Here is a 20,481-nt window from a genome sequence, read left to right on the forward strand (position 1 = left end):
ATTACAGGGTTAGAATAAGAGCACTGTTTTGAAAGGAACAGAGTATTAAAAACGTGATATAATTTAACAGAATGGCTTCTTTTGACTCTATTTGGGATTATGCACAATACTTTTTCTGACAGTCTTGTCATATCAGAGTTGTCATGGCTGGCAGGCACTACTAGTACACAGTGATGCCTTTTGGCCTGTCTTCCGGTCCCTGATTTTACCAAGTATGTATGTGGTAACAATGTACCTGGACGACTGGTTACTGAGGGGCAAGCCCAGAGAGCAAGCGCTCTCTCATGTTCACTTCACACTACTCCTATTCAATTGTCTAAGTTTCATCCTAAACAACTGGAAGTCAACATTGGTTCCAGCTCAAAGAATAGAGTTCACTGGCTCCTTGATTGACGATGATTCAAGAGCACTTCTACTGACCAAGTGATTCCAGGTGATCTGCCACCTGTGTCTGGAGCTGAAGTCTCAACCCATAACCACAGTCCAAAGTTGCTGGGCCACATGGCTGCACATCCAGTATGCCAGGCTGTGGCTGAAGTTGGTCTCTCATCTAAATCGCTATCCCTTGGACACGTTGATCAGACTCCCCCAACCCTGGTCTCCTTACAGTGATGGACAAATCAGGACAATGTGTGCCAAGGCAATCCTTCCATGTGGCCTCCACTGACCAGGACTATAGTTGCCAATGCCTCCTTTGTAGGTTGGGGAGCACATCTGGACTCACTGAAAAGTCAGGTTTGAATGAGAAGTTTCTCCTGGACAATGATTCCACACTTTCACAGGCCTTGGGTGGCAGGCCAGTCCTTGCCCACAGACAACCTGCCAACCTGAAGCATGTTCTCACTAGTAACTGCACACCTCACCATAGTAACTCTAGCTCAGGAACCAATCCATGCAACAAACCTCGATGCCAACTCTGCCCACATATCTACACCAGCGACACCATCACAGGACCTAACCAGATCTGCCACACCATCACTGATTCATTCACCTGCACGTCCACCAATGTAATATACACCATCATATGCCAGCAATGCCCCTCTGCTATGTACATCGGCCAAACTGGACCGTCTCTACGGAAAAGGATAAATGGACACAAATCCCATATTAGGAATGGCAATATACAAAAACCTGTAGGAGAACACATCAACTTCCCTGGCTACAAAATAGCAGACCTTAAGGTGGACATCCTTCAGCAAAAAAAACTTCAGGACCAGACTTCAAAGAGAAACTGCTGAGCTTCAGTTCATCTGCAAATTTAACACCATCAGCTCAGGATTAAACAAAGACTGTGAATGGCTTGCCAACTACAAAACCAGTTTCTCCTCCCTTGGTTTTCATACCTCAGCTGCTTGAAGAGGGCCTCATCCTCCCTGACTGAACTAACCTTGTTATCTCTAGCCTGCTTCTTACTTGCATATATATACCTGCCCCTGGAAATTTCCACTACATGCATCCGACGAAGTGGGTATTCACTCACGAAAGCTCATGCTCCAAAACTTCTGTTAGTCTATAAGGTGCCACAGGACTCTTTGCTGCTTTCTCTGCATATTGATATCCAGGAGCTTTGTGCCACGTACAATGTCTGTCAGATCTTTCAGGATCACATCAGGGGCTCAGTGGTTCTCATACTTACATCATGGTGGTATTGTTGGCATCATGTGAACAGTAATGGAGGAGCACACTCTGATGTGCTTTGTCAGGAGGCAATCAGACTCTGGCAGTTTTGCACTGGGGCAAATGTTACCCCATGGCTGATCAATTATCTTGGATCCACAAACACCTGGAAGATCACCTCTGCAGGAATTTCTCCCTCAATCATGAGTGGTTTCTGAAGCCCAACATCCTTTGGACCATCTTTGCAATTTGGGGCAACCCAGTGATTGACCTGTTTCCCATGAAATAAGACACCCCAGCTGTTCTGCTCCCCAGGGGAGTGGGTCTCATTCCAGGTTCCTTGGCTGATGGTTTTTCACCTTAGCTGGGAATTGGCACTCCTGTATGCCTTTCATCCAAATTCAGATCATCCTTCAGGTCATTCTAAAGCTGAACTTGGACTGTATCAAGCTCATTCTTATTGTCTCAGACACTCTGGAGCAAGGTTGGTTCTCTGACCTTCTCAGGTTATTAGATTGGTCTCCCATATCCCTTCCTCTTCATCCTGAACTCCTGACTTTACATTACAGTTAGGTTTTGCATCCAACACTCAGTTTCCTGCATCTCACAGTGTGGTTGTTGCCATGGTTAGATGAGGTGGAGAAATGATGATCAGAGGTGGTCCAGCAAGTCTTGCTCAATAGTAGGAAGCCCTCCACGAGGCTGGCCTATTTGGCCAAGGGGAAGTGATTCTCGATATAGTTGTTAGCCCAGGAAATTCCACTAGCTTGTATCAAGGACATCTTGGAGCACCTGTTACACCATCAGTCTTCTGGTCTTTCACTTAATTCATTGAGAGTCCACCTGGCAGCAATTTTGGCATTTCATCCACCTATCCATAGGAAGTTGGTATTTTTCAAACTCCATGGCAATGCAGCTCTTCAAAAGTGTCACTTGTTTCCATCCACCAATTAAAGAGCTGGTTCCTTTGTGGGACCTTAATACTGTTTAGCGGCTCTTATGGGACCTCCATTTGAGCCTTTAGCAACTTCTTCTTGCTCCCTTCTGTGTCAGAAAATTGCCTGCCTGCTGGTGTTAAGGTCTGCAAGGAGAGTGTGCAAGTTGCAGGCTTTGATGGCAGAGGCGCCTTACATGAAACTTTCCAAAGAGAAAGTGACTCTGCGGTTGCAACCTAGATTCTTATCTAAGGTAGGTTACCAGCTTCACTTGTGTATATATATTAGTGTTTGTCCCTCAGCCACAGAGGGGAGCAGCATCTTCTCATGTTGTATGTTAGGTGATGTCTAGCTTTTTTATCTAGATAGAACTTTCCATTCCTCACCTCATCTGTTTTTCATATGTGGCCCAAGAGAAGGGTCAAGTGGTGTCCATGTTATCACGACAGCACAAAAAGTAGCCCAGCCTGTGCCTCCTCAAGGGGAAACATTCCAAAAGAGCTCATGAGATGTCAGTGGCATTTCTAAATGACATTTCTATATTGGACATTGGCAGGGCTGCCACTAGGTCCTCAGTGTGTACCTTTGCAAATCACTGTGCCATTACACTGCATCCAGATTGGATGCAAATTTCAGGAAGGCAATCCAGCAGTTCTTCTTTAAATAGACTCCAAACCCCATCTCCTGTGAGTACTGCTTGCGAGTCACCCACATGGAATACCTGGCTGCATCTACTCAAAGGGGGTGGGGAAGGGGAAGGTTACCTACTTGTAACTATTGTTTGTTGAAAGGAGATGCAGTTGTGTATTCCATGACCTGCTCTCCATCCCCTGTGCATGAGTCTGTACTTCTGCTGTTCAGTGCAAAGGAACTGAGGGGCTCAGGTCAGTGCCACCCTCATATGGCCAGGAGGAGGGGCTATGGTCGCAGGGCTTGAGCACCACTCCTATGGGTACTGCTAGGCAAAGTTCTTCAGCTCGGGTGTGTGAGATGTGTACACTTACCTGAAATACATATCTGCATTGCATATTGTAGCTGTTGTTCTTCAGATAGGCAACTGTTGTTTTTTTGTTTGTTTATTTTTTCCTCCTCAGCAGAGGTGGTCAGAAATGGAAAGTATTTTCCATGAAAATTTTTGAAAGAAATGAAACCTTTAAATTTTTTTCATGTTCAGTTTCCAAAGGCTGCAAATGTCTGTTTAAATGTTTTTGCTGAAACAGAAAATATTGAAGAAACTGAACAATTTCCATGAAAACGTTCATTCTGGAAAAAGCTATTTTTCATTTAAAAACAAATTGCAAACAAAAAGTTTGAAGAGGTTGAATCATGATCAAACCCTTCTAAGCCTCTGACATAAGGCTGCTATTTGTGTATGCCTCCTTAGTAATACCTATTAATTTGCATAGGTGCAAATATTGAACTCACATAATATCCCAACCTGCATTATCCGTGTGGCCTCATAGATAAAGCTAGACATTAAGAAGCTGGTTTCAGAGAAGTAGTACCAGTTTTCCCATTGGTGAGCCATCTCTTGTAATTCTTAAGATATATTTTGACTTCCTGTGTATTTTTAAAGCATTCTAAATAAAAAGTTCTGCACATTTATCTCGGATGAAAATCCTATATAAATGTATATGCAAAGTAGTTACAGCTTCTGACAAGGTGCCAATGTAGCCCTCAGTGCTGTGAAGGTGGACACCACAGATCTCACCTTTAGGAGGTCCTTGTGTTTTTTTGTGTTTTGCTTAATTTAATCTCTTTACTACTAGTTATAGCAGTTGCACTCAAATGCCTGCATAGTTTAATGACCTTTTCCATTTTGTTATTAAAGTGAGAGAGTATTTTTGCGTTTACTTTTCCAGCTGAACACAATAATATAAAACTAAGTGGATCTGAACATTTTGGACTAGAGTGAACGTCCATTCCTGCGGGTGCTAGAAGTACCTAAGGGAAACAGCAATCTGCAGAAGCTGTATAATTATTCTCTACAGTGTGGCACTGTAGAAGTCTTTTTTGCTTGCCTTTTACTATCCGTCTCCAGCAAACATATAGTCACTGGTCCATTCTGTTGATGCATTGTGCATTTCAGTGAGCTTCTGGAGAGAGATCATATTACAAAACTATATTCAACATTTGCTTATGAAGTTAAAAATCTGGGAACAGGATCCTCCTCTGGGTTATAGTTTTTGATTATATCTCTCTAATTACACACATCTAGTGAGATTACATTACACATTCCACAGACATGACCAAAATGTATGGCCCAAGATCTAAAAGATAAAAACTATTAATACAAAACTTAACTGCAGAGTATTGTCAGAAAAAATTGGTTGAGTCTTTCAGACTAACCACAGTTAGGTCCAAAATAGAGGGGGAAAATGCACATTTTCCCTCGTGCTATAAGTGTCCCATTTTACAGATAACTCTATGGGCCTTTTGAATTGCTTTCTGTACCCACTGAATTTGCAGATACAGCAGTCCTTCTGTGGGATCATGCTAATGGTGGGTGTGGTGATGGTTTGGGGGTGGAGGGGTGGGACAGAAATTGCTATGGGATTCAAAGGACTTCGAATCGCTGCAGTTTTCTTTCGTATGTTCTGTAAACTCTACAGTCATGAATCTCCAGCTGTTTTGCCACTCAGCTCTCAAACTATGGTATAGTATCTTTTGTATTGCTGGGATCAGGAATAAATTGAAGCTTCAGTTGGAAGATATGCCTTTGGTTTTAGTTCTTGAGCTGACAGGGAAAAGGACAAACAACCTAATGCAGGGCAATATGTTTAAGTTGTGCAAACAAAACAATGATGTGTGAGAAAATAAAATAATCAAATGCTGAATTTTAGTAGTAGGGACATGAACATAGTTTTAACCAATTGTTTTCTTTTATTTATATGACATTTAGAATTAAATAAAATTAATTAGACATATTTTATTAATTCTGGTCTCCTTAGAGGCCTAAAGTTAGGTCCCTAAATCTATATTGAGGTACCTCAGTGAAAATGCCTGATCTGCGGAAATCTGAGCAATTGGGGGAACAAATGTTAGAAAATGTAAGTCTATAAATATGAGATGAAAACAAGAGAGGGGCTTTGGTATTGGAGAATATCAAACAATGAGTTATTTAAAAAGCCAAAACCATTTGGTACAATTTACTTATGGGGACTCCATTTTGTTTAAATAGGAAAAATAGGCTGAACCATAATACGATCCAATCAATTGTCAAATGTCACTTCTGAAAACACTGTATTCGAGTGTTAAAAGAAACAAATAAATGAAGTTTAAATGAGTTCATTTTACACTGGTCCAACATAAAGCTGGCCAAACCAACATTAATAAAGTGTCTTAAAAATAAAAACCATAAAAACTTTGAGCCACGTTCCAACCTGATCTTTTTTATAGTCGTTATAAAGTCTGGAAAATATGTGTATGGAATGGAAACACTAATGCTACCTTAAGTATAATAGCATGGCAGTGCTGCTATAAAACATGGTAGAATCTTAAACAATACAGTTAATATAATAAGTCTGCCCAATCCCATTGACTGCAGGGGGTCTTCCATGTTTGGCTCTCTCTCAATTTCACATTAGACACTTTAAATGACTGCATCTCTTTCCAGTTTACAAGTGACTGCTGGCATCTAGTTTTTCATAATGTTGACTTTAGCATTCTTCGGCGCTCTTAACATATTCTTGATTTACAGCCATTTTATGACTGCAGTGAATTGCCACAAATTGGGGGGAAAAATCTCATAAAGTGACAAAGAAAAACATTCCTGCCTCACAGTATAATCAGAGTCTTGGTATTTTTGCTTTAGGATTGTTTTTGTTTGTTTTCATTTCCCAAGGTGAGCTTTAAAACTGAGCAATGTATTGGGCTTGATTCTCAGTTATAGTAAGAGCCCTTTACACTGTTAAGGCAGCTTAAATGAGACATAAATGGTCTCCTGAGGACGCACCCTGTGAAGGGACCCTCTGTGGGTGATGCAGAGACAAAATAAGAGGTCTTTGCTAACCTTGTTTAAAGCCCTTAGGCAGTATGGTGGCCTGACCGAATGCACCTCCGTATTCACACACTACACACCACTGTAATAAACTTTGTACAAAATATACCTTGTGAGGTATCATTTGGTCAGTAATATTATAATGAAATGTGTGTAGCAACATTATATGTAAAGTTATGAACATACACTGAAGTTTTGACTGAAACGTGTTTACCCACTTCTCAGACTTGTCTGGTAAACTAGGTTCTTGAAGACCAAGTACAAGCTAATGCCTGTATCCAGGTGTCAAAGCTAATTGGCAATCACCAGTCAAGTGACCATTCTTTGGCAGAGTTGGGGGCAGGGACAGATGGATTTTTACATTTTAATAAACAACAACATGGGAACCTCTTTCACCATAAAGACCCCGTATATCCATTCTCACAGCTAGAAGGAACTTTATCTAGAGGTAACCCTCAGGAAAATGCATTTCAAATGGTAATTGGACTATAAAAGGGACTAAGGGAGAAACAAAAACATTCCAGGTATTCTTTCTATTTCTCTTGTTCTTTTTCACCTAAGAAGCCAAAGGAACCAGCATGTGGACTTTGGAAAGGTGTTCTGACCTAAGAATTTGGACAGCCTTGTTGCTGGGAACATGTGATAAGAATTTCCTTGTGAACAAAGTCTAGTTGAAGTTTTAGTTACTAGTGTCATAGTATAATTCCCAAATCTGGACCTTAGCGTCCAAAATATGGGTACTAGCATGAATTCCCCTAAGCTTAATTACCAGCTTAGATCTGATAGGCTGCCACCAATCAGGATTCTGAGTACCTGATAAACTCTGGTCTCCCCAAACCTTCCCTGGGGACCCCAAGACCCAAATTCCTTGAGTCTCACAACAAAGGGAAATAAACCATTCCCTCCCCCCTCCCAGATCTTTCCCGCCCTGGGTACACTAGGAGATCACCGTGATTCAATTCCTTGAATCACCACATAGAGAGGAATGATATCTTTCCCCAGAGGCAATCCAGATTCAAGCTCCGTGAATCTAAAACAAAGGGATTCCACCCTTCCCCCCCCTTCTCCTTCCCTGTTAAGTACAGACTCAATTCCCTTGAGCCTCAACAAGGGGAAAAAATCAGGCAGGTCTTAAAAGCAAACCTTTTAATAAAAAGAAAGACCTTTTTATTTTTTCTATCTCTGCAATTTAGATGGTAAAAAGTTACAGGGTCTTTCAGCTTATAGACAATAGAAAGAAAGCTTTCTCCAGGAGAAATACAATTTAAAATACTTTCACCCAAATACACATTAAAACTCTAACAGCCAGATACACAGTTGCAAATACAGAAAAACAATTAAAAAGACTAAACTGTCTTTCTACTTTTGTACTTACAAAATTGGAACAGAAGATTAGAGAGCCTGTAGGTATGTGTGGTCACTCTCAGAGCCTAGAGAGAACAAAGCAAAACCCAAAAACTACAAACAAAGGCTTCCCTCCACCTAGATTTGAAAGTATCTTTTTTCCTGATTGGTCCTCTGGTCAGGTGTTTGGGTCCCTGTTTGTTAACCCTTTACAGGTAAAAGAGACATTAACCCTTAACTATCTGTTTATGACAACTAGAAAGCATTTTTTTCTCTTGTAAATATTTCTAATTTTAATCCCTTGTATTTACTTAAAATCTCTTTGTAGTTAAATAAACTTGTTTTATTATTTAATCAAAACGAATCCAGTGTTGTCTTTAAACTGAACTATGTGAGTAACTCCATTTAATGTAGCAGACTCTTGTACATTAACCCCTTACAGAGGCCAGAGACCTCCAGATATCTGAAAGGTCCAGGAGAGGGCTGGACAGTGCAGAACACATCTTTTTTTGGGGAGGAAACTTGGGACTGAGTCACCCTGCAAGCAGTAACCCAGGCTGGTGGAAGCCAGTGTGGGTTGGCAGGCTGCTGTTGTACACAGACACTCAGGATGTGGCCAGCATGCTGTTTGAGGGCCCCCGATTGGGAGTTACAGCAGCAAAGTATTGTAAAGTACTCAAGGTTGCAGGGCAGGTGGTGACACAGCCCTTTGCTGGTCTGGATTGCACCCTGGAATGTCATAGCTGGCAATGCATGGGTGGGCCAAAGATGAGATGAGTGTGATTGCTGTGCACTGAACTATGCTATTTCCGGCTTCATATGGCCCCTAGGGGGCTGTAGGAAGAAGACTGTATATTAGAGCAGCTTTGAGGCTGCTTTAACTTACACCAGGGCCTGGACAGATCCCCAAATGGCCCTAGAATGTAGGAAGTACAAAGATGGCTGAAAAGCGCCCCCTGCCCCCCATGCAGGAACAGAGTAACTGAGAATCAGGGAATAATTCAGAATTATTTTTAAATCTAATAATGTGACACACCCTGTTTTTTCATGCACCAGCAGCTAGTTCCTGTTACTATATGCATTTCTACCTGCGGTTATTGCTGGGTCCAAGCTTCATTGCTTGTTCCTTCTTGTTGCCCGCAGTTTAAATCTTGCTGCTTGTTGTATATTGAGGTTTAGAGTTTTGTGTACATGTATATGCATGCACAGTTTCTGCCTGCATATGTACCAAATCTACATACACAAATAAGGCTGCAATTCTGAACCCAGCATATAGTTGAGTAGATGCATAGAGGAGTTAAAAGGAAGCTTCTCTCCCTTAAGGCAGCTCTGTGTCTAATCTGTAGATCTGGCTAGTCCCCTCGGAATGGATCTCCTGTTATGCAATGAGATGGTGCTAGATGTTGAGGGGAATGCTGTGTGGTGGGGATTCCTAACCTGTGCAGGAAGGTGTGGGGCTGGAGAACTTGCTGTTATGTACATTCTTCTTTCCACTCTCTCTCTCTCTCTCCTCTCTCACATGGGGGAAATCAGGAAAGAATCTATGGAGACTCATGTAAGAGGAAAAGCTGCTCTGAGGCCTAGGCAGTGGTTCTCCAGCCTGTAGCAATGCATGAGATTCCTCCGTCCTAAGTGCAGGACTCTGCACTTGGCCTTGTTACACTTCCTCAGATTTTTTTTGGCCCAATCCTCCAATTTGTCTAGCTCACTCTTGACCCTATCCCTACCCTCCAGCGTATCTACCTCTCCCCCCAGCTTAGTGTCATTTGTGAACTTGCAGAAGGTGCAGTCCATCCCATCATCCAGATCATTAATGAAGTTGTTGAACAAAACCAACTCCATGGCCGGCCCCTGGGGCGCTCCACTTTATACCAGCTGCCAACTAGACATAGAGCCATTGATCACTACCTGTTGAGCCCGACAATCTAGCCAGCTTTCTACCCACCTTATAGTCCATTCATCCAGTCCATACTTTTTTAACTTGCTGGCAAGAATACTGTGGGAAACCATATCAAAAACTTTGCTAAAGTCAAAGGATATCACGTCCACCACTTTCTCCATATCCACAGAGCCAATTATCTCATCATAGAAAGCAATCAGGTTGGTCAGGTATGACTTGTCGTTGGTGAATCCATGTTGAATGTTCCTAATCATCTTTCTCTCTTCCATGTGCTTGAAAATGGTTTCTTTCAGGACCTGCTCCATGATTTTTCTGGGGACTGAGGTGAGGCTGAGCGGTCTGTAGTTTCCCGGATTCTCCTTCTTCCCTTTTTAAAAGATGGGCACTATATTTGCCTTTTTTCAGTCGTCAGTGGAAAGTTCAGTGGAAGTGTGAGTTATTTGACCCTCTTAGGTTTGCAAAATTGGGTTAGAAATCTCGTTAGAACAGACTTGGGGTATTTCCATAGCTTCTGCTCTTGGTCCTAGCCAGAAACTGGAGGTGAAAACATGGACACCAGAAGGCTGCTTATGTGGGCACTTCACAACTCTAAATGTTCCTTCTAAGCTTGGTTCTAAAGATGGTGGAAGCTGTATTTGTAGGATGAGGGAGGGAAGACATTATTTGACCACAAATGGGTTTCCCCCATTCCTAATGAAGAAAATTTATTTTCACCACATGTGAACGCTGTGAAGAACGTCAGGCAAAAAAGCAGACTTCACCTGTTTAACTTGGTGTAAAATTTAACTTGCAGCTCCATTAGTACATCAATCAAAAGTTCACTCTGGGAATTTAGAAATCCATCTCAGCATTCTTGAAAGATTATATATTGTTTTAAATTGTTTAGGAAAAGGGACTGTGAGGTTTTTTTTAGTATCGCTTGTAGGGACCTATTATATAATTAACTTCAGTAGAATATATATCATGGATCCAGTTATGCAAAATGGATTTAAAAAAATTCCTTTTTCTCTCCTCTTTTTTTTTTTAAGCTTGACACATCTGACTCCCATTTTAGTGTCTTTCAAAGGAGACTTTAAATTTTGTAGAACTTGAGAAATGTATTTTGGAATATGTAAAAAACGTTAGGAAATTGACTAAATGAAGGCCTGATTCTGAGCAAATGTGCACTGGAGTAAATTCATTGAAATCAGTGCATATACCCTAGTGTGAAACCAGAATCAGGCCTAAATTAGGGTAACTTTTTGTATGTCTGGCAGTAAAGGGTATTCAGTTGTATACTCCACTGTACCTGTTCATCAGTGGAGATGGGAACAAATATTTTTTTATTAGTTGAGAAAGTAACTCCACCTGAGTTTTGCAAACACTTTGACACACAACTAAATGTAATGCATGTGAGGTTAATTGAACTACTCACATGTGAAGTTGTATGCAAGTTTTTGCAGGATTGGTGCCTTAAATTATTAACCAGTGTACTACTTCAGCAAATTATCCAGAATACTTTTAATATTTTTGAGTCTTCAGAAGTTGTCAGCGTAAAAGCAAAGCCATTCTTTTTCAGGAATTATGTATTCTATAAAGGCTGGAGGTATATGAGAATATAAATTTAAAGCTGTAACAGCATTTATTTAGTTGGAAGACAACAGTAAGTGAAATATTTTTAGACAAATGCTGGAAGAAAACCTTTTGACCTATAATACAGACTACAGTTCCAATCCAAATTTATGCCCCCAGCCTTCAAACACTTTCTCACCTGATTAATTTTACTTACATGCTTAAAGTTAAGCATATGTGTGTGTTCAAAATCGAGGCCTTAATTATATTTAAAATTAGATAAAGCTTGGGAAGATTGGATAACAGTGTATTTCTTCACATTTAGGGCAAAATACACCTTTTGTGGGTCTTCAGTTCAAATATTAAAATCATAACTGATCTGTCCAAACTGACCCAAGCCCACAAAGTATAAATTAAAGAACCATCTGGAGTACAAACTTCTATTTGCTCCAGACCACTCAAACTCAGCATAGAGGAACAATGCAGCATGCCTTAAAGATCAACACATATGGCTATTTTGGACCATATGAGAAAGTGAGTTTCAGGACCCATTTTGGGAAATGCCTTGTAAATTGTCCTTTCCCTTTTAGGCCAGGTTGTTGACAGCTTGAGTGCCTTTGCTGATTGTAACTGAGGCAGAATCACATGAGAAGAGAGGCATCTCTGTAAGACAGGTCCCAAACCATATAGGACATGGTCACTGTTGCTCGTTGATCATCTGAGAGTCAGCAATATCCCAGCTGGCAGGAGAAGAATGGAGAGGGAGAGTCTGGACAAACTGATCTGAAACTGTTGGTGTTGCAACCTTCCATCCCCCATGACTGCTGGTGTTTGGGATAGGCCCCTTGACCCCACAAAGAAGCTCCAGGGCTTCCCCTAAAAATCAGGTGCAGCTGCCAGGACCCACAATGAAACCCTCCAAACTGTGACCCTGAGAAAGAAATGATGGGAGTACTCCTCCAGTCACCCTTGATAGCAGTCTCAAGAGGCCAACAGCTGAGCTCCAGCCGAGGCAGTTACAGAGTGGTGAGGAGAAAATTTGCATTTACCTGAGCAATAAAGTCACCTTAAAATGCCACATTGTTTTTAAATTGTAAGAATAAAAAAAGTATCTGTTAAAAAGGCAAGGGCCCAATCCAACAAAAATAAGCTTTCACAGCTAATGACTTATGTTAGCTCCCTGGCCCTTTGGAACTCCACTGATTTATAGATTACTCCCTCTTTCGGAAGTCCTGTCCCCTTGCTACAAGCTTTGGAATGTTAGAAGAACTATTGTATGGCTACTCCTGGCCAAATCACTCCACCCAACCCAGTGGGCATATATAGCAGTCATGCTCTTGGTAATGCTTTGGGGGGGGGGGGAGTAGAGGGGGGAAGGGAGAGAGAAGAGGCAGGGGAAGATTCTTCAACAGCTGCTCGAATATCAGTCAGACCAGAGAGAATTTTTAAAGGAACCACAAACTATAGGTATTGAGCGCTTACTTGGCTGACAGAACTATACTAGAGTTAGGCCAGAAGAGGAAAGGAGCATGTAATTTGAAGATTTGAAAAAGAATGAAGATTGACTAATTAATTTATCAGCAAGGAGTGCAGGTAAGAGGAGAAAAGAGTGATCGCACTCTCTAACCTGCTCTCAAGAGTCTTCAGTGATGGAGGGGGAGAGTTTTGGATTAAAAACTTAAGGTGAAGTTGCCCGACTTCCAAGCAACGTGTTTATAGGCCAGGTTGTGGGCAAATTATTTCCTAAATTCATAGTCACATCATGGAATTATTAAGCATATAGGGTGCTGTTGGTGTTATATCAATGTTATTGTTAGCCCAGCACTATGACTGTAGTAACTCCCAGCGCTGGTAAAATTACAAGGAGACTTGAACTGCATGGGAACTAGATCTCTCATTTGCAGGAGTTCTCCTCCTGCCAGGCATTGCCACAACCCTTTGGTAAGGAAGAGATCTGTTTTGTTTTCTTTGGGGCACCTGAAACAGGTCAAATATACCTCAGATATGGCTGCTCCAGTGCAGTCAGCATTCATAGCCTTTTTGCAACTTGAGCAGCTTAGATGAAAAGTAGGTATTTTGAACTACATCCAGCCCCAAAGGTTTAAAAGAAGAGAAAGAGATGAACAACAGAAGAGCACATATACAATGAAGAGTGCATGCAAATATTGTGTCTCTGCCTGTTTTGCTATATACATACCTAAGACTTAAGGGGCCAGATCCTACAAGCCTTCTTGCACCTGCAGGTAGTCCATTTGGACCACAAATTTAGTGTGCTACTCAAATTTCCTCTTTCTAAGAGTTCCTGTGATGGAAATATTTTATCCTACTTTTATACTGTTTGGTTTATAACTGATGTTTAATATCTGAGCACTTAAATATAAGTAACAGAGCAGCAACACTTATTGTTTTGTTTTGCAGCATATGAAAAAGAATCCATATGAACTGCCAATAAACCAGCCTATTTCCTTGCACTCTGCTCTTACTAGACTCAAAAAGCAGATGCAAACACAGTGCAGACAGTTGCAGTAATTATGCTACCCAGCTGATAAAAACATCCATTTACATGGTCTATCTTCAGTCTCAGTGCAATCACTTTCAGCTGCAAAATGCATCTAGCAGTTGGAAACACAGAACATTATTAGAATCTATTGACTGCTCTCCACTGCTGAGGTGACATTCTTTTCCCCTATAATAATTTCCCCAACCATTTCAGTACTATTGTGATATGCCGTAGAGTCAATTAAAATGGTCTCCAGTAAGCTGGGCTCTGCCTTCTAAAATGTTGTCTAAGAGCACAGGTGTAGACTGTAGTTACTTCAGGACTACAGTGTATTTGATTTTTACGAAACATGATTTACACACTTGGAGCCCATCTGTCTTTAGTTGCGTTGAATTCAGGTGGTGGAGGGAAGGGTCAAAGTGGCTCCTTTCCACTCCCCTAGTCCTGAATCAATTGGAGACCAAAACAGTTCCTACCATAATTTAGAGTAGTTATATTGTCTGTAGCCAGTGGCTGAGAATCTGGTGGAATGCATGTCTCTGGTGCATCCCCTGTGCCCAGGAGGGTAGACACATGGCATAGATGCAGCTACACAGACATTAAAAATCATGATCGATTCATAGCTATGTCTGTTAAGAGAGGAATTATTTTAAGTGGTACATTGGAGTATAATTAAGAGAAATAGGATTTAAATTTAAAGGGAAGATTTATATTGAATATCAGGAAAAGCTTCTTGACAAGGGAAGTGATGAGACAGTTAAATGTAGACATGAGAAAATACTAGAAATTTATTGGAGGCAACAATCCAGCATTGTTAAGAAGATAAACAATATGTCCTAACAAGTCTTTGCCATGTGTAATTTCTGGTGTCAGAAAGTAGCTGAATTGTTGTTCAATATAATTTTAGGGATTGGTGTGTGGGTAGCAAAACCAGCAAATAATATACTACAACTATTCAAAGATTTTTGCCTGTATTGGTTTTAACCCTCAGGCATGTGGTTGCCTTCAAAAATTATGAGTTGGCCTCTTGTGGTCATCAGTTCTTCATTATGCATAAGATAACTTCCTTTACCAATAATATATTCATGAAACTAAGCAGGAACTGTGACAAAGTGGGAATCCTTTGTAATAGTTTTTATTCCAATATGTGCCTCAGTTTCCCTCTATACTTGGCTATGTAGTAGGAGCATATGGGCTAAAATGCTCTTGGGGCAGCCCAGGAGACATGGGGTGTGTCACCTAGCTGTCTACGGTAAAATGAATGCCTCACTAAAGAATTAGTGGAAACTGACCCATGTAACCCAAAGACCCAGAAAGACAATAGGAACACCAATGGCCAGGATATTCACACCTAGAAACCAACATCCAAATTAGAGAATTCCCCCACCTCTCATCAGGGAAGCAGAGGAAAGTCCCTAGCTCAGAATACAGGGGGAGAGGTGACAGGTGATAGAGTTAAGTGCTGGCCTTTGGGGGAAGAAAGGCTCTCACCCTGGGCTTACAAAGAGCAAGATCCAGAAAAGGAGTCCATAGCAGGTATTCTGGGTTGGCCAGAATGGGCTATGTCTTAACCTTCTATTTCTCTATGCTAACCTAAGGACTTCCTAATGTTGTGTTCCGCTTGACTAATAAACCCTACTGTTTTGAAAAGGCTGCCTGGTGTCACAGCAAATACTGGCTGAGGTGCATTGATCCCTGAAGAGTGTGGAAGTTTTGGACCCGGAGTCTGTCTCAGCTAGACAGTCAGTTGATGGGCAGAGCTCATGGCATGAAGCTGGAGCTCAGAGGCTCAGTCTTGGAAATGGTGAGGCTGCATGGCCTGAAAGAAGAGTGGCACCCCATGGGGGTTTGCCACACAGAAACCCACAGAAAGGGCTCATCCACGGAACTGTTTAAAAGTTGGCTCATATCACAGATCTGGTAACAGGAACAAATAATAATTGTTAGACTTGGTCAGATTTTTGAGCCTCAAATAGAAATTTTTTATGGCTATTTCCTTGTTGTCTTTAATTTTATATCAGTCTATGACCAAAAGAAACTGGCAGACTTCACACTTTTAATTCAGATCTTGATGCTCTGTATTAGGGCCTGATCTAGGCTCTCACTGACTTGGATCAGGCTCATAAAGAGGTTATTGAACATTTAAATTCCTTCAGTTGTCTATTTCCCTCCCAAAACAGTTCTATGCATAATCTCTGTGATCTGGGCAGTGATTTTTGAAGGCCTTTTTTTTACATTCAGGGGCCAATTAGTTTGGTTGGCAGTTGTGTCTGAGATTTTACAAGAGTTACACCCATGAGGTCAGCTGTCTGCATGGGAGTGGGGGAAGGGACCAGCATATGTCTTAAAGAGAAGAAAAGCACCTCTATTGTCTGCTAATGCAAGAGAAATTCTGAACCTGACCAGAGATTTTTGTTGTTCGGGTATAAAAACATTAACACAAATTCATGGTTGCTTCACATTAAATAACAGATTCAATAGTTCAGGATCTACTAAAGACTTTCCTTTTGTTCAGCTTTAATGATATTTAAAAGAGGATGTGTGTTCATTGACTCAGTTTCTGTAGGATAGCAATGACCTTACACTTGAGTATATCTTTATTCAAAAGCAGCTTTCTGCATCTTGTTTTAATTTAAAATGAACTCGAAAGAAATGCAGAGAAATTAATCTCAGGATTGGTAGCAACATGGCCTTCTGTCCAATGAATGATAGTGATAATTTCCACAGATTTAGGCCCTTTGACTGTACTCTTACTCTTATCAGCGACAAAGAGGAATGCCATGTGCTGTGGAGAGCACTTCAGATATTTAAAATATCGTCACTGAATGTACACAACAGAAAAACACTGTGTAGAGTAAGTATACTGGTGTCAGGTTAGAAATTCAAACCATTAAGGCTATGTCTGTACTCCCACTTATGTCAGCAAAATTTATGTTGCTTGGGGGTGTGAAAAAAACAACCTCATGAGTGACATAAGTTTGGCTGGCATAAGTGATAGTGTGCACAACGCTATGTTGGTGGGAGAGCTTCTCCCACTGACATAGCTAACGCCACTCGTGGAGGTGTTTTTATTATGTCGATGGGAGAGCTCTCTCCCATTGGCCTGGAGTGGCTATGCAAGTGATCTTACATCACTGTAAGCTTGCTAATGTAGACATGGCCTTGTAAAGATGGTATTATAAATAAAATGACAGAGGATATCTTTCTATTCCTGTACATTATTGCATCAAAGCTCAGTAGCACTGTTTAAAACTGACATGTTAAGACAAAAAAAAATCATGAATCCCAGATAGCCCTCAATAAATAATGATAAGCTAATATGCAGATTAGGATTTTAGTCATCAGATGGTTTTTTTGGATTTGCTTCCACCCCTTGCATGTCAGAATGTTCCTTTATTACATAGGCCAACGTCAGGTGCAAATTATTACAATAAATATTTTGTATCCACATGTAGGTTAGTTCTACTGTGGATGATAGTGCTGAGACTTTAGCAATCTAAGCCTTTTTTTTTCTTTATCATGTATAAAGAAGGTTTGAAAGAAAAGAAAAGCCTGTTTTACCTTTGAAAAATCAAGAATATGAAGTTTGATCTATCCTGAGCTTGCCGATGTCTCTTTGTGGGGAGAGAAGGCAGTGATGTCTACAAAAACACTGATAATGGTTAGGCTATGGGTGTGCTGGGACCACAGTGGTATCATGTCCAACATTGTCTCATTACTTTGTGCCCATCCCATTCTGTATCCACCCGTTGTGCCTTGTCTTATATTAAGATTGTAAGCTCTTTGGGACAAAGTCTGTCATTGTGTTTTGTGTTTGTACAATGCCTGGCACAATATGATGAGCTCTCTTGTCTTAATTGAAGAAACAGGGGGTGAAACTTTAACAAAGACATCCATTCTCTGAAATGTTGATTATCCACTGGAGTTGCATAGGCATTAACAAAAAATAATCAGGGTTTGAAACAATCTGAGTACAACTCTCCTCTCCTCTCAGTTGTTCGTTGTTCAGCATCTTGACTTTTGTGATGTCAGAGTTTTTTAGTAGTTCACCAGTTGTCATGGAGTGTTCCAGAATAGACAAGTCCTGAATGTCTAATGTGTATTTAAAAAAAAAAAAAGTTTTTCTCCCTTTGCAGGTTACTTTTATTACTCAATGCTATCAGACATCAGTATTGTACTGTTAAATAGCAGCGTAGAAAATGGAGATCAGATATCTACCAGTGAGGAGCAAGGGGACAAATAAAAGGCAAGAGTATGAAAATTGAGAGCCTACACAATTTTATGTATAGGCCTTTTGTGATCTTACCGCGATTCTATAAAAACTAGAGGGATCACGTTTTCAGTATCTATAAATATTTAATTACTATCAAAACATTAATGGTCCATTTCTAGGAAATGCATTAGGCTTCTATCATTGCAAGTTGTAGTGCAGTAAATTTGTCAGAAAAAACCTGCTGTCTACTTTATTATTTTGAAACATCAAGCTAAGGTTTGTTATAAGTATTTCCTGATGTAGTTTGTACATAGTATAAAATGTTTTCCTTTGCTCTTGTGTCTTAAAATTAATGGCTTTGAAGTCGGGGGGCATGAATAGACACTGTAATAATTGTTAGCAAAATACAGGGGGCCATAACAAAATCCAGTCACATAATTTAGATTTCAGTTCACTGGAGTGTTCGGCATTAGTTTGGGATTCCTATGCACATGCATCAACTGAATTGAGCCCCATTTTTTCTTTTGCTCGATACATTTTTCTTTCCTGTGTAACGGTCATAGTCTAAGCAAAGAGCTACTTTTTGTTTTCTGCATATTTTTAACTTTAGAAATGCTTTTCACAGTGACTTTAATGGGGTCTAATGGCAATTAATGGCTTTAAAACCAACAGGGCTCCTGGATTGCTCAGTAACCTGAAATTAATTATTTATAGCAGCTTTCAGTCCTCCATGTTGTCCTTCATTTCAAAGGTGGTATCTATGCCACTGCAGTTTTCCAATCAACAATTGGCCTAGAGTCAGATTGGTAGACCTACTTCATCATAGTATAAAGATATGGGCAGTTCACATTTAATTATGTTGAAAGAGATAATACTGTATAGTGTAACTATGAGTTACCTTGCCCTCAGAACTCAGACAATTGACATGCAACCGAAGTCTTGTCTTTAGTTGCAATTTATCTTGAAAAATGTCAAGGTAGCTTAAATATACATAGTGTTAATCAGCAATTTAAGCAAATGAAGAAATCTGAAGTTAGAAAAATTCCAATTTTCTTTAATTAAACTGTGAAGTGTCCCTCATTAGAAAGTCCTTCTGCTTACAAGGAGTTGAAAAGCTTATCAAAAGAGATGGCTGAGCATTATCAATTCAGTTATTAAAGAACAGATTAAATAAGACATTAGTGGGAATGGTATAAAGAACTAGTTCTGCAAATTGCTGGGGTCAATGAGTAAACCATGTCATCTCTTTGGTGACTGCTACTTTTGTTCTTATGATTCTCACTGTACTATGCCAAAAGGGACAATTCAAAGTAGTAATAGTGCTTTGCTATAAAGCAAAGATCTTGCAATATATTAAGTCTCCAAACAAGAAGGATCATTTCACCCACTTCTGAAATGGTACAATGTCTGGGGTGAAATGTAGAACTCAGTAATGCTACAGAACAGATTGACAGGCGCTCTAAATGACATTTCCAAAGGGACGTTAAGGAATCAGGCAATGACCCTCTTGCCTCTGAGTCAGTAATGAACTAATAGACAAGGACTTTGTTACCAGATGCTATATCATCTTTTGGATGATATTAGGTATCAGTTCATAACTGCTGAGGGCCTAATTCTACATCACTTATGTTGAGTAGTACTCAGTTATGTGAGTAGCAAACACTGTTAAGGTTTGCAGGATTGGACCCAAAATTATGAACACCTGCATTACCTAGTTACTCCTATAGGGGTTTCCCAGCCAAGTTCTAACTTAGCCCATGGGTTCTGTTGGGATCACAGCACCAGTAGTTCTTGTGAGGTGCATAATTCAATAGCTTTGCAGATGTTTACTTTTGAAATTGTGGGGTTTTTTTACAGTATTTTGTAAACATTCTTGTTCCTCTATTACAGTGGTTCCCAAACTTACACAGCCTGAGAACCCCGTTCACTAGCACGTCAAATCTCACGAACTCCCTCTTAAAAATGAATATTTCCAGGGATTTTCTCCTTTACCTGAGTATAGATTATAAAAGCAGTGATCGTGGAAATATAGAATTTGTTTTATGACATGCTTATTACACACTATTTATTATTAATTATTATTTATCATTACAGTATTTTTATTACATTATGAAAATGGCAACACTCTCCCAACATCTCACTTTCATAGCTTGTATCACTTTGAATAAGCCTGTTATAAGACAAGGCTCCTATGTTTCGTCAAGGAGTATCAGATGTGAAACAGCATGAAGGTATTTAAGAAGCCAACTCAAAGAGTTCCTCCTACACAAGCATTCAGGTCTTGAGCAGTCCAGGCAAACAGCGCATGTTATAACAAAGCTTAAACTTGTTCTTCATAATAATTTTAAAAACAATACTAGCTGTCTATTTAATTTTAAAAACAGCAAAAAATATTCACCTCCCTTTCTGTTTCTTATAAGG

This window comes from Gopherus flavomarginatus, chromosome 9, assembly GCF_025201925.1.
Source record: "Gopherus flavomarginatus isolate rGopFla2 chromosome 9, rGopFla2.mat.asm, whole genome shotgun sequence".
NCBI lineage: Eukaryota > Metazoa > Chordata > Testudines > Testudinidae > Gopherus > Gopherus flavomarginatus.